Raw genomic sequence first — 12,534 nt, forward strand, 5'->3', positions numbered from 1 at the left:
ATTTGTCACAAACTTTCAAGCTCTATTCAAAGTCCCTCAGTGCTTTAGAGGATTGCCCTTCTAAGGTAAAGAATCTCTACAAAAGTTATTGTTCTGACCAAAGGGGCTTACAGACAGTTAGATACTACCTACACTGTATCTTTCCTTTTTGCTTTGAATATCTTGGACAGAAAATGTAAAATGAAATTAATGCAGTAAGGACTTCTCAAGTGAAACCAGGTGCAGAATCAGGGATTGATGCTCAGCCTAAACTGGATTCACCTGAATCTCTTTTCTCATCTGCTTTACATCCCATCCCACCACCCATTTTTCTCTCTTACCCTCCATGCAGTCAGTATATTACTAAACTCTTTAGTGTTTTCTTGCCAGCTCTAAGAGCTGATTGTGGCAGGTACGTGCTAATGTCTTTGTAAAAAGTTTTTCAATATTTGATGTATGCTTTGATCAGAGAACTATAACACTTCAAGAAACTGTGGTAAGTCTTTATTTCTGCTTTCTGTTGATCCACCTGTAACTGTCTTGCATGTGTTCTGTGGATGTCTCTACCAAAGTAAAAAAATTCTGGCTGGATTCTCTTTCTGGTTTTTGTATTTTATGTCATATAGCCAAGTTAAATACTTATTAACAGCATCCTACAACAAGAAAAATTTTAAACACATGGTAGATTTTTGGTACTACTCTGTGCTAGGCAGAAAAGCTGTATTTGAAATTGTGCATCTGCATCTCTTCTGAAAGATCCTTCTGGTCATTTTGGATAGTGAGCTATCTACACACGTGGGCAAGTTCTATTTCTTAGTGTGGAATCTATAAGATGACTAAATGTCAGCTATTTTCCATGGGGATCATGAACAAATAACAGTTTAGTTCTCTGGGGCATAAGTTTTGGTCATTAGCCTCGTTGCAACAAATTCCCTGATTCCTAATTCAATGTTACCTGTTGTGCTATTAAAATAAAATCCCCTTAATATTCTTCTTTTCTGTATTTCTTATCTAGAGAGGAGCATAATTTTTAATGTGGATGCCCCAAATGACTTTGTTCATGTGTATGAATAAAGCAGAAATTTTCAATTCCAATAGATGAATATATGTTATGGAGGTAGAATTTAATATTTAGGAAGATTTGAACTTTTGATTTTTTAAATTCAAAGACATAATGGTTATCGAGGAGATGCCTTTTGTGGGGAAAAAAATTATATAGATATATAAAATACACATCCACATCTACTAGTACTGGGTCAAAGAAAGAATTTATGGAAAGGCCTTGGTAACTAATGTTTCTCTAATGACAAGTTACCCGTGCTTTTGCTGGAAGATACTGGAAGGGAAAAACATCAAGATTTTGAACTACAGAAATAGCCATGCATGTAGGTGTACCATTATCTGAGAAAGAGAAAATGTAATTTTAGCATTATAACAACTTTTTCTGTATACTTTTTGAACTCCTAAATTGGGCTGGCCTATAGTCAGTACTCAAAATTTGAGACCCTTGAAGCATGGGCAATGTCTTACATTTGATTGCTTGATCTTTGTGTGTAGTGACTGGATTTTACTTTATTTGGGGTAGTTCCAGACCTTAAATTAAAAGCTACTAAATTAGTAATTCTGGATATTGTTGTCACACATATTTGACTTAAAAGGCTTCTTTTATTTTAGAGTGGGACTATCACAGAACCAGAATTTGGAATATTGATTCTTTAGCTACCTCTGTAACTTACCTGATTTCTCTGCCATTTTCAAATTGTTGTGATGGGGGGATTGTTCACGGTTAAATTATAAAAAAATCCCCAAACCTGTAATCACTGTCACTTTCTAAAAGAACAAGATTATTTACTTTCCATTTACTTGCCTTCATTTTGTGAGACTCTATTCTGCACAGATGAATCCCATTTTGAGAACAGTGATCTTCCTGCAAGAAAATCTAATACAAGAGAGCAACATCAAACTGACAGGAAGATTGAATGGGTAATATATGTCCTTTTCTTTTTAATGTGGGATATCTTTATGATACTGTGGCCTGTGGTCTACAACTTTGACCCACATCTTTCTTTTTAGTTAACCTCCATCAACTATTTAATATAGCTTCACATGTTTGTCATATGAATCTGTAATTAATGTCATTCTAGTCCCCATGTTAATATGTTCACTGAAAATGATATGGAAGGAAGGGCACTTAGATCTACAGAGAATTAATTAGCATGTAATTTTCAGCATATCATCTAGTGTTAATTAGCAGTTAAACCATCTTCTAGTGCATGACCTGCTGATTTAAATACAGCATTCTGTTACAGTGGCCCTGGGGGATAATGTCTTGAAAGAGTATTCTCTTGAAAATGGAACTCCTTGTTTGTCTCTCTATTTCTTTGTGCCTTAACATCAGATCTTTGTCAGCCCTTTCTGCCACACAAAAGCCCCTTTACTTAAGTGATCGACAAGCAGCAATTTTGATATTAATCAGAAAAGATAATGATAGATTTAAGCATGCCAAATGGATGTGGTGCCTGATGGAGGTGTGATAACTCCTTTGTTAAAGGAGGCTCACATCCTCCCTGAAGGATCTCTAACTGCAGTAACTTCAGCTTTGCTATCTTTTCTTTACACACATAAAATTCTACTATGAGGAACTGTAATACTGGCTAGCTGAGCCATTCAGGAAATATCTGAAGTCTCTCTTTAGATAGTTGTAGTGTATAAGTTTATATTCCTTGTGAAAAAAACAAGTGCTATATTATATTTTAACTACCTTGCGTAATCTGCTTATGTTTTGCTATTCCTCTTTTCTTAAGTTTTGAGTGATTCTTTAAATTTTTTATTTATCAGTGTAAAAATATCTAAAGCTCCATTTTATTGAGCACTTCCATCACCTTGAATACCTCTATTATACTGCTTTTGAGGTCTTATTTTTCTATGCAATCCAATTCCCTTGACCTCAGAAGAGTATTTATTCCTGGTATCCAAGCTTTATATTATAAAGGCTTTACCCTGGTGTGTCATCAAAGCTGTTGCTGTGAAGTGGTGAGTTTTAGTACTATGAAATTGAACTCTTTCAATGGTGATAGAGAACAACTGACCCTAGTTCTTCAACTAGTTGATGATGGATTAGGAGACAAAACTAAGTGAGGAGTTTCTTGTGCTCATTCTTGTGCTGCTGGTGGTTTTTTTGGGGTGTGTGTGTGTGTGTTTGGTTTTGTGGGTTTTTTTGTTTGTTTTTGTTTTTGTTTTTGTTTTTTTTTTTTTTTTTGCCTGTTAGGTTGGGGCTTTTTTGATTCTTTTTTCTTAATATTTCCAAGGTCAGGTGTTGCAATCCAGGATGCTATTATCCTGAAAAGAAAATAGTCTCTTGAACAGAAGAGATGACTTATCCAGAAAATGTCCAACTTTTGGGTTTCTGAAATAAAAATCTCTTAATGAAGAAAAAAGCAATCCCCTCAGTTGTCACCAGATTCTCTTGATAGAAGTTATCAGGTGTGCAATACATGACAGACACCCAGGATATGTTTTAAGAGACAGATGTCCCAGATGGTTGTAATGAAATTTTTGCCTAAATCGAAGATGGATTGTAAATCTGTTCATTGCCATTTTGAAGTGCTTTTGAGGGCCAGTTGGAAAAGACTAGTTTTTGATTAAATTGGTAAATAACTTAGTGAACTCTTTAGATCAAAAACTTCTTCCTCTTTGCAAATTATTGCATTGTCCAAGTGTTGATCTCAATTTCTTCAATGTATTCATTATTCAGTTCTCCTAAAAGACTCTGTCACTACGGTTTGATCAAGAATTTAGTGCTGATAGCTAAACATTGCTTTTATTTGCTCTCCATGGGAAGGATTGAAGCTGCATTTGATAGAATTAATTTCTGAAAAAAGATATATCCCACCTGTACACCTATTCAAACAGACCAGTCTAAGCTATCAGTGGTAAGTTTAAGTACTGATATTTCCTGGAACTGTGACATGTTCAAGCACTTTTCCCTCCAGCCATCCTCAAGCAGCACTGGCTGATGCTAGTATTCCACTGACTCCTGGAACTAAGCTCAGAGTACGGAACCCATTTCCGAAGCACTCTGTGGCTTGGTCCTTAAACTGTTCCATGTGGTGTGTTTCTGGCATGGCTGCTGGACTCCCTTTAGCTGATATTGGTTGGGCCAGGAGGAGGCATTAAAAGGGGATTATCCCTGCTGTACTTTACTGTGGGGCTGGGGGAGCTGTTTAAGGTCAATTGGTGGGAGAGTAGTGTTGTGGTACTTTGGTAATTTATTTTTCCTCTGGCAGAATTCGGGATATCACTGTGTTCAAGCATGGCAAAGGAACTGAATTGTTTGCTATTCACTGTGATTATTAAACTTATCAAAGTTTGACCATTTCAGATTCTGCATTCCTAATTTTTTTTTTAGGATCACGTGAAAAGAAAGTCTTGGTCCTACCAATTAAAAAAAATTAAATATACAACCTTTAAAATAATTTTGTGTGTATTTAAAATACTTTTAAATTTTTGCTTGTTCAAGTGGGGGGCAATGTCTGAGACTGAGAGACACCATTCTTACTCTGGTAAGTCTCTTTTAAAAAAACAAAAGTAGGGAGTACCTATTTGAATATCAGTATATGAAAATATTAGATGATCAAGCCCAGATATATTTTATATACAGTGAAGTAACACCAGTGTTAGAAATGTTCAGGTGTGTTCAAATAACCTGTGCTACTTCTTCCTCAGCACAGAATTAGCTCTCATTGCTAGACCCTAATGGATTTGTTGAAATCTTTTCTGATTATCACATCCCTCTAAAAAAGTTGGGCCAAAGCTTACTGAAATTGTTCCTTCATTGTGGTTCACACTTTTTTCCTCTGCAAAAATTTCTCGTAACTACTTCTCTCCTACAAAATAGCCAGTCACTCTTTCCCTGGTATTCAGAGCCCATTACAAACCCTCTGATTGCAAAATCTTGAGTTCCCACTGTCACCACTTTTTCAATTCCCAGTTTCTAGGTCACATTAAAATACTATGGTAGTAGCTTTTATTCATCTTTCCCTGTTTAAATGTCTCATTTTATGGGCTCCTGGCACAGTATTCACACTGAAAAGTGTTGCTGCTTGTATGAGTAAGTGGCACAAACAGACTTTGCAGAAGCCTGTAAGCCATAATTTGCTGAATGATGAAAAGGGAACATAGGGTAAAGTTGGTCCAATATGCTCTGTTTCTCACCAAAGGCTGAAGTGTTGAGAGCAAGAAGAGAATGTTGCAAAGAAATCTTCTTTGTTGACTGCCTAATGATCCATAAATGTTTTGTTTGCTAAAATTGAAGATTGTGGTTTTTAACACTTTGGCGTTCATTGTGTCAGCAGGGGCCGTGATGAATCCTCTCAGCCTAAATAGGAATGAATTAAGTTATTTGAATAGACTGCTGTCATAATTCTACTTCTTGTGCAATGTTTCTGATTAGTTCCTAACTAGATGCCTATAATCAAACTAGAGCTTTTAGAAAGAATTGGAATTTGAGCATTGCATGCAGGTGTACCAAGAATCAAAAATTTGCAGCAAATTGTCACTTAACAGTCCTGTGAAGATGCAGCTCAGAAACTTGGACCATCTTCTAGTCTAATAAAAATACCAATATAAAATTAATTACTTATTAGACATTATTGCTATATTTATGGTACTATAAAAGTAATTTATGATACTATACAAAGATGAGGCAAATTCTAGAGAATATATGAAAATTAAAAGTACTTTTTAATTGTTGTGTAATAGAACCTATAATTATTTGCCTAAGTGGACAATAAAATCCAATCTTTTAAAGAGCATGTTTATATTTTTTTTTTTCTCCAGTAGGAAAAAAACACTCCCTGTGTCAGAAGGGGCTGTTTCAAATGTTTAGGTAGTGTGGAAGGGTGCAAGAATGGAGCCGTGTTTCTTGAAACTCACTTGAAGAGCAAACAACGGTAGCAGGACAAGCTGTACCCAAGAGGTTGCAGGGTAGGAGTGTGGGACAAGCCCTTCCAGGGACTTGTGATTGGGGTGGTCTTTGAGTCAAACACAGCTGTTGAAACCCAGGCAAGTCCTGCCATAACGAGCTTGCTTACAAAGCCAGGGCTGGTACTGTTGTTCTGGAGTGCATGTTTGAACCTGGCTTCCCAAAATGGTTGATGTGTTCCCACTCTCTTCCGTAGCAGAGAACATTATCTCAGCAGCTGATTGACAAATGTAAAACTCCTAATCTTGATTTGAAGTCTGCACCTTTTAGATTTGTTTGTGATATTTCTGGTTTAAATTGGGATTGGTGTGAGAAGCTGCATCTACAATGAAGAACACACTTCTATTTCTGGTCTGTTTCACACAGACAGCCTGAAAGGCTTCCGCTCGGATGGAAACAGGTCACATTTCATCCCAAAGCAGTTGAAATGACAGCTACAAACTCTGTAAAAAGTTTATAACAAGTCTGCTGACAGATACTCAAGTAAGGAATACTGGAGGCCAGCAGTAAAATGTTCATAATAGCCCTCATTTTACAACTCTCAATCAGGTACAGATTCTACCAGGCTTCCTTACTGGTGCTAGGAAACCCTTGAATTAATAAGTAGTCCAAGTGCAATTCAAAGCAAGATATCAAATTAAGGGAGGAGGGACAGCAATGTCTTTCTTGGCCTGTCATAAAATTCTCCCCTCTTCCTATGTCATTAATATATTCCAGGAATGGCATATATTCCACTATATGACACAGTCCTGTTTTTTGCTTAACTGCTATTAATACCTGCAGATTATTCTTTGAATCTCAATTTACTGTGAGCAGATTTTGGATGTCCAGTGTCTGGGGCTGGTAGTGGACCCAAAAATAGAAGTTAGGTTGGAGCAAGTAAGATGATTGCCCACACTGCAGGTAATGTCAGTATTAAGGAACCAGTGAAAAAGTGACGTCTTTTGCTTTCTGGAAAATCCCTGACTGGGAACAGAAACTGCCAACATTCTTATGATGCCCTCCAAAAACCAAAACACCAGCCTAAAAGTGTTTGAACTGATCTCCACATAGTTAAGAAAACTTCTGAATTCAAAGCCTTTAAAGAGGAGTGATGTATTCAGCTGTTTTAGTGGGAACAGATGCATTAGTTGCAATTTAGGTTCTGAGGAAGAAAATTATCTACTTTCTGTTCTCTCTTAAGGTGCCTTGGATTCTTAATCACTTGATGTTGGGACCAGTGCAGTGTTCAATTAGTGCATTCAGTGCCTGTTATTAATCTGTTTTTCTCAGAATAGTAACACTATCACTCCACTTTGGTACATGTGTGCTTGGAGTTAATGCACACTGAAGGCAATCAAAACTATGTGTAAGTTTGTAGGGGCAAAATTCGGCATTCACAGTTTAAATGGTGACACGACAATGACCGAAGGTAGTAAAGTGAGAAAAGTTTTTTCCAGAAAACCTTAGATCAGGTTAGTGGCACTTAAATAATACCATGAAGAATTTCTTCTTTTTAGCTAGTCCCAGTCTGTCAGGAGGCTGAAAATCTGATAGGTTTAATCCTTGATGGTCTAAAATGAGATGGGCCAGCTGTGGTTCATGGATCACCAACAATCCCTGGTGGTTCATCTGTTAAAAAGGCATTAGGGAAGAATCCATTAATCTTCAGGTAACTATGCTTTCCTAGTTGTTTTAAGGTCTTACAGAACCTTCAGAAATCATTCTTTTTCCTCTTGCCAATGGAAATAAAGATAGCAAGCACTTGCCTGTCCTGTGCTGCAATGTCTTTCTTTTCTGCTACCTTTTTGCAGGAAATTTGACATTTTACTCTTCTGAAATGGAAAGAAGGGAAGTGAGGCTGCAAAGGCCAACCTTGAATCTCAAAATGACCAGGGAATTTTGAAGTTGCTTCTAAGAGACAGGAAGATATGGGACTAGCAAGCCTCAGTAGTCAGGAAAAAGTAAATATTACAATTTCATAGACATAACCAAGCACAGTAGAATTTATTGTCTCTTTTCTCCTTAGAACTCTCCTACTTCGATGCTGCAGTAGGATGGTCACAGGAGGGAACACGCTGGCTTGTGGATGAGAGTTTGAGAGCACTGCTGGCCAGGAAAGGAGATCTGCTCTAAGAAGTGGCCTGAATATGAAGTAGTCCAAGATCTTCTTTTAAATACCATAATCTCCCCAGGGCATCAATGTTGAATAGCAAAGAGGTCACTAAGTTATTATAGTCTCCAGTTGTGTTGTTCAAGCATATAACTTGATTCTCCTTACTCAACATTGAAATTCAAGTCCAGAACTTTGGTATTAACTTTGCTGATTGGGACTCAGATATTTCTCCCATGACTTCTAATACTTTTTTCTTTAGTCTTGAAGGGTCTTAAATAAAAGAATGGTTAATTTCATACAGATATTTTTCTAAGCTCTTGCAGTTCTAATAAATGGGTATTGCAAACCCTCTACGTTAAAATTTAGATAATAGGAAAGAAAAAGGCAGGCAGGAGGCAGTAAGAAAAAAAACACAACAGAGGATAACAAAAAAGGACATAATGGTCTATAAGCTCTTTGTGGCAAGAAAGGATTCCTTGTGCAGAACAGCACACCAGTGGGCCTAATTAATGCCTGTTACTTACCACTTAAGGCTTGTACTGAAACTGCTGGTAAGAAGCAAAGAGAAAATAAGAGGAAGAAAGAAATTCTGGAAGGGAAATGCAGAAAACACAGCACAAATACCTCCCTTGAAATTCCTGCTTTAGACTTCAGGAGCTTCTGGGGAGTAGGGACTCCTGCAGCTGCATGATGACAGTGACTGTAATTTGGGGGTACAACAATGTTGGCATGGGGAAGGGCAGAATATCTTTACCTTTTCTTGTGAGATTTGTCCTATGGTGGTCTCATCATGGATTTATTATAAGGTGATTTAAGCTGTGGGAGCTGGTAACAGGCTTCAAGAGGACATGCCAGTGTCTGAGTGTTGCTGAGGCCAAGAAGGAAAATAGAATCAAACCTGTTTCTCTGGCTTGTGAAAGTCCCGAATCAAAATAGAATAGAAAGTACCTGAAATAGAGCAGCTGTTCACTGTTCAGCTAAGCATGGTTTTAATTCAAAACTATCCCATTTTTTGGGGAAATTTTTTTCTAAATGTGTTCTAAATGATTATTCAGATCTTAGCAATATTCATAATAACACAAATAACTTTTCTAGGCATTTTTTATAGACATTTATTTTTACATGGTTGTTTATATGCCATCTGAATTGTTGCTTTGATGCTATCTAGTATCACATTATCAAGTGTGAGAGAATAGTCTGATCTGTCTGAAAAATAGTGGAGTTGATGTGGAAACTGTCTACATCAAGGGCATTTATCTACTGAGTGTCATGTCATATACACACAGGGAGGGGAGAACAAAATTCAGAAATGAATTCTTGAAATAATATCTAAACTCATCTTTTAAAATGATGAGTGATCACTGTTCAAACTTCCAGCTTTGTGCTGGTGGAGGTATCCACTAGTGGCATCCAGAGTGAATTCTGATGCTTCAGTGCTTGCACATCTCTGCAGTTCCTCTGCACAGACACTTTGGAGAAGGAGCTGCTGCTCTGGGAACTGCAGTAGTGATGAGTAGCATGGCACTGCTGCCTTGGGGTCTGCTCACGTGTCACATGCTGGACTGGAACGTGCCTTGTTAACCTTTGGCCTAAGGGTAGTCCATGATTTACACAAGATATCTATGATCTATTATCAGTCTTATTCACGTGAAAGATCTATAATTTTGCTCTGATTGAAATGCAGTGTGTACCGATGGTATTAGAGATTTTTTTCTTTGTTTTGACAGGACATAGGGATACAGGTATGTGAGAATTGATTATATTCCATACTATGCATTTGGAGATAGAGCCAGTAATATTCTAGTTAGCAGTTTTACATAATCTCATTGACTTCAGCAGCTTTATCCTTTTCCTGCACTATAAATGAAACAGACTCAGTCCATTAACATTTAAATTGGAGGTACAGATTCCTGATGTAAACTGTTTGCAATGACATTAATAGTGGGCACAGCCCATTAGTGTGAGCTCATATTAGCAACATCTTAATAATCATGGCAGAGCTTTTTTTAAAGTTATGGGAATTTCACTGTAGCATATAATTAAATGTGTATAGAATTTTTATTGGTTATAATTAAGATGCATGATCTTTGTTTATTACAGCATTAGAAAGTACTATAATAGCTCTGAAAAGCACTGCTTGTCATGTGGCACTGCTTAATTATGGAAAAACACTAAAACACTTCAGGTTGGTCTGAATAAAGCAATTAGCACAAAATTATAACTGGATGCTATTAAAGTATATAAAAATATTTACAAGCCTTCTAATGACTATGGGAATTGGGCCTTAAATGTTTTTCTTCTTAAGATGCAATTTTATATTTTTCCTGTTGCTATACAGGAAAAAAAAAAGTATTAGCTACTGATTGGGCAATGTTACCAGGATCTTATGGGTGTACATGTATTTAAAACAATTTTCAAATCCTTTAGAATCTGAAATTATGCATGTTGGTCTTATCCACAAAAACATTCTCATCTGTATTCTTCTAACCAATATTAAGCAGTGTAGAAATGGGATCCTTCTTTTCTTACCAGATCTGAAGTTCATGCTCCTGTACCTAGACTATAATAAGACTCTTTTCTCCTGTGCCATTGTCTTCACTTGGGAAACACTGACTTTGACTTAAATTTAGTTTCTGGCACAATAATTATACCCATGTTAATATTTCCCCCTTGCTTTTTATTTGGGCAAATAATAGGATGTCTGTATCATCCCTTCTTGTTATGATGGTTTGGGTTCTGTGTGGATCCCTGAGGTATTCATCATTTTAGGGTGGCTGAAACCAGCAACATCAGCAAGTGAAATATGCAAATCAAGAGGGTAGAAGGAATAAGGCTGTAAATATTTTTAATTGAAATTATTCTGTCATCTTCTGGGTTTTGGATCTTTGGAGTGCACTTAAGTGAAGCTTCTCTTCACAGCTGTATACAAAATGAACTCAAGTACTTAAAAATAAGAAATAAACTGTTATTGGCAGTACAGGGATAGCTGTGTCTCTCTCAGCTGATACTTCTTGGAAACAGTTCCTTATTGTTTGTGCAGTAATCTCTCCAGTTCCTTCTTGAAGCTGCTGTTCCTGGGAAGTGGGGAGATGTGATGATAACAGAGTTCTGTAAGCAAATAGTAGAGGGGAAATGTCACCAGTTGGAATAAAAATGTAAGTTTTTGGCCTCAAAATTATTACCTCTCCTGTATGTTATGCATTGAAATATTTCAGTCCATTTTACTTTTTCCTAAAAGAAACTTTGAGATATTTCTGCCTCATAACTGCCTCAGTAAGGAAAGTGGAATGATATTGTTTCAGCTGGGAGATGTCCCATTTGTTAGGATAAGAGATTAAGTGTGTTTTCAGTGGTTTTGTTTTGTTACTCTAACCAGCTTTGACTATTTGTGTAAGTGATGAGAATTCTGTGGCGAACTGTGAGATGTGGTATTTCCCTCAGCCAGGGATGTATCCCCTAAAACCATATTAAAATATGTTGTGTCTTTCTTCAATGTTCCATGTCAGTGCCTTGCTTATCTCTAGATGTGTACTTTTTTCCTACTAATTTTCTGTTCTTCTCCGCTCAAAAGTGCGGAGCCTGTGTTTCCACCACAAACAAGTGCCAGCCATCTCCATATGCTACACAAACAATTTAATCTGAATGCAGCTTAGTGGTTCTGGTGAGTTGTTGCAGATGTGTTTGTTTTTATTATTTAAATAATATCAATCCGAAGAATGAGGTTAAACTAAAATTCTTTCTGTGCCTGCACATTGTGTAGGAACGTACAGGTTACGTAGATGTCATCACCTAAATTGTCTAGTGCATTTGTATTGTCCTTTGTTGTAGTTTATTAACAGCAAGTAACACATGGGTGGTCCCAATGATTACACTTCAGTTTGTACTGTTAGGATGCTGTCAACTAAGTATTTCCTTTTCCTGGTTAGAAAATCTGACTTAACTGATGGTATAAATGTTTTCAAACGAGGCACTATGTTCACTAGGACTCTAGTGAGAAACTGCTCTACACACCCATTTTTGCACTTTGGTATAGAAATTTTAACTTTTCTCTAGACACTGACTTGATTTTTTTTTCCTTCATTTTGACAGAAGTTTGGACTACTTCTTTTTTATTAAATAGAGTAAAAATTAAAAAAAAAATACAGCTATTGTTACAGGGAATAATAAAAAAGAGATTCTTTGCATGTCAAGAAAAGAATGCTATAATGAAATTTTGCTTTGTAGCTGCAGCAGTAATAGCCCAGGGAATATGCTGTAATCTCTAGGTACTCCTCTCTCTTATTCATAGACGAGTTGTTTAAATTAATGTATAATAAGCCCTTATCAGGTTTTAGGATGAAGTACAAAACAGCTGAGACAAATGTTCAGCCATCTAATTGCCTAAATTAATTTTTTGATTCTTACATCCAGTGGCAAATCTGTCAAGACACAAAAACTTGTCCCCTTCTGCCTCTCTCAGATGTTCAGGTTTTAGTCC

The 12,534-nt window shown here is 36.7% G+C and overlaps 1 long non-coding RNA gene across 6 annotated transcripts in view; it reads left to right on the forward strand.

Annotated features, from left to right (window-relative positions):
• Positions 1-342: 342 nt before the first annotated feature.
• The window catches only part of LOC138114290 (uncharacterized), a 113,058-nt gene continuing 100,866 nt past the window's right edge, over positions 343-12,534 (forward strand). For 5 of the 6 annotated variants that reach the window (XR_011152571.1, XR_011152572.1, XR_011152570.1 and 2 more), the window contains exons 1-2: positions 343-475; positions 1,861-1,962. This is a non-coding gene — a long non-coding RNA (uncharacterized lncRNA). Of the gene's footprint in view, positions 476-1,860; positions 1,963-7,970; positions 11,481-12,534 lie in introns of those variants that run through there. The other variant, XR_011152575.1, reaches the window with a different exon arrangement.

This window comes from Aphelocoma coerulescens, chromosome 8 (genome assembly GCF_041296385.1).
Source record: "Aphelocoma coerulescens isolate FSJ_1873_10779 chromosome 8, UR_Acoe_1.0, whole genome shotgun sequence".
In the NCBI taxonomy this organism is placed as follows: domain Eukaryota; kingdom Metazoa; phylum Chordata; class Aves; order Passeriformes; family Corvidae; genus Aphelocoma; species Aphelocoma coerulescens.